Genomic DNA, 3,323 nt, shown 5'->3' on the forward strand with positions numbered 1-3,323 from the left:
ATTTCTTCTAAGCTTTGATTATCTATTTGGATTTTGTTTTCAAATGGATGTAAAGACTATTTTCTCATATCAAGTTGCTCGAGAAAAGCCTATATGCATAGATTGTTCAATTGAGTTTGTCTCAAATGATTAATATGATAGATCTTTGTGTACTTCAAGCTTATTCATATGTTGAATGATTTATATTTATTTTAAATTTCATAAATCATTTGTGTGATGATTTAATTGGAATGGTAAATAGTTTTGGATATGTCAAAATTATATAAGAGAATAAGTTTCTCTTTGTTAATGGGTGACATATTGGTATTTAGAAGAAAAATAAAGTTTTTAGTCTAAACCTATGCTCAAAAGTAAAAAACAATTAAGTATTATTTCTTATTCTGGTGTAGTTGGCATTTTGATGTGTACCTTGTTTAGTACATGGTTGAACGTCAATTTGTGATTGATAAGTATTTGTTACCTAATCAATCTTCTACACGTAAAATGATATGTAATCAAATGACTTTCACTTTTTCCTTTGTGGTAAGAGTAAATTAGTTATTGTGTAGGACTAAGAGTTGTCATCAAGTAAGATTAACTAACAAGATGGTTGGCACATTATTTCATAAGACGTGTTCTTAATTAGTTCATGTGTTGAGCTAATTGTGCAAAACAATCAACTTAAGTTTTAATCTTGTTGAGTTGTGGATGTGTTTGATGATGGACATTTTTTGGATAAAGATTTTGTATCTTTTGGAAATGTTCATATGCATTTGTTGCATGATGAGGCACAAAAGATATCACCAAGTTTATAGATTGCCTAATCACATGGGTAATCGCCTTGACACTTGTGTAGTGGGCAAGATGAGACTGAGTCACGTTAACACTTAGTGAGTGTTAGATGAAGATTATCTTTGTACATGAGTTGTATGGTAAAGATATTGACTCGTTATATAGTCGCCTTAGTAAGTCTAAGATGAGACTTTTATAGTCGAAGTATGAGAAGACACCCTATTTTCATACTAAAGCTTTGAACCGAATCACAAGTGTCAGATTGGATATTGTGTATATCAATCTAGTGACTTGGGTTAGATACTTGAGTAGTATCTAGACTTATGATTCGCACGACATAGAAGCGTGATATGCCCATTGTAGTGGGAGTTATGTTGTGACACATATATCATACTATGTGTGTTAGTAAGTCGACCGTTAGGAGTGACAAATGATTCCCTACTTTGTCATTGTGTGATCCTATGGACTGTGTTGTCCAACTTTGTTCGATGCCCTTTGACTTGGAGCTATGATATGAAGTTAATTCTTGATGTTGCTACTTTAATATGAATTCTAAGGACCTAAAAGCTTAAGGTTCAATGAATCATGTTAGGAAAGCAGTTAAGTTGAGATGGATTATTATTAGTGTCTAAGGAATGATCAATTCAACTTCACCATAATTTCCTGGCCAGGGGTTATATTGTGTATATAACTAATATGATTATGATAGCATATAGGGATTGTGTATGCTAACGGTGATGTTAGAATGATTTGGGGTATTGATAATGTGAAAGTGTTATGTTAGTTTTGATGGTAACTTAATATAACATTACTTTGTTACGTTTTGGTCGCACACCTCATTTCCCGTATGAAGCATAAGAGATTGTTTAATAGAGTATTGTGTTGTGATAAATTTGACTGTGTGATCAAATTGGTACATTTCTCTATCTTTGTGAATGAGAAATAAAGTTCACTTGGTTGTGTACCAAGGTGGTGTATTACCTTGGATTAGTGGCCAAGTGGGAGCATTAACTCGGTTGTGTGGCCGAGTAGGAGTATTGAATTTTGTCCGGCCACGTAACGGTCACATTCAATCCCATTAATTGCCCTCATTAACATACTAATAAATCACTATTAATTTGTTATTAAAATGTGATTTAATCCTCCTTATAACTCCCATATGTGGATGTATATAAGTTGAGGAAATTGATGTGAATGGTATGTATCGTACACACAAAAATACACATACAAACATACTTTTCTAGTTGCTAAGTCCACCATCAATATGGGACTTGGGATTTGGGGCGTGGATATATTCCGGGACTCTAGTAGCCGCCGGAGGTACGAATATATGGTAGTGGGCAGTTAGCGAGCACAACGATCCGATCGCTTCCGCATAAAGGTTAGTCCTTGTTATCCTACACCCAAAAAAGGAGGGTGGTCTGGGACTAAGAGATAGCTTTGTGTGGAATGTAGCTGCTATGGGCAAGTTAGTTTGGTGGATCTTTTTTAATCCTGATAAGTTATGGGTAAAGTGGATCAGCCAGATTTACTTAAAAGGCAGGACTTGGACTGAGTATGTACCCAGTGGTGATGTTAGTTGGGGATGGAGAACAGTTTGTAGAGTTCGTGATAAGCTCAGTTCTGGTTACAATCAGGGACAGTGGTTACTAGATGCTAAGGGTTATACAGTCAAGAGTGGTTATGAGATGCTGAGAGTGAAGTATCAGCCTGTTGATTGGCATAGTATTGTGTGGAACAAGTGGGCAGTACCTAAGCATAAATTTATCTGCTGGTTAATTGCCAGAGAAGCGTTGCAGGTAAAAGCTAAGCTCTTTGGTTTGGGTATTGCTGCTGATGAAGATTGTCTGTTATGTGGGGGTGCTGCAGAGACACATATACATTTATTCCTGCAGTGTCCTTATAGCAGAGTCATTCTGTTAGAGATGGCTAGTGCTTGCCATGTAGCTCTTCCATCTGCTGATATTCTCAGGTGGATTTGGCTACATAAGTGGTCTAATCATCGAAGAGGTATCTTGCTTTGTGCATTCATGGCGTGCTTATATTTTATATGGTTGCATAGGAATAGAGCAAGGGTGGTGCATTGTCTGGTCAGGCCTGAATTTGTTTTTAGGATGGCTAGGAATGTTACTAAAATGAGAATTTGTACTTTCCAGAACCAACTTGAGATTCAGGATAGGCAATGGTTAGAAAGTATTGATGTATGTAAATAGAGATATGTCTCTATCAAATGGGTTTGTTTGTAAAACTGTTAGGTTGTAATACCTAAGTTTGTGCTTAATGAAATCTTACATTTCACCAAAAAAAAAAAAAAGAATTCCTAGTTTTGGCATGAACATTTACGTACTTGCATGTGTGACCCGACTCCCCTAGACTTCTTTATCATATTATATTTACATCTTTTATTTGCATATTATCAAACCAAACCAACCAACCAATTGAATCGACCTTGATAGATTTCTATTCATAGCAATTTCATAGCGCAATTTTCGTCTCCTTGTGTTCGACCCCTACCTTACTACATTCATTTGTTAGTCGAGTTTAGGGTATAT

The sequence above is a fragment of the Silene latifolia genome, chromosome 5 (assembly GCF_048544455.1).
Source record: "Silene latifolia isolate original U9 population chromosome 5, ASM4854445v1, whole genome shotgun sequence".
Classification (NCBI taxonomy): domain Eukaryota; kingdom Viridiplantae; phylum Streptophyta; class Magnoliopsida; order Caryophyllales; family Caryophyllaceae; genus Silene; species Silene latifolia.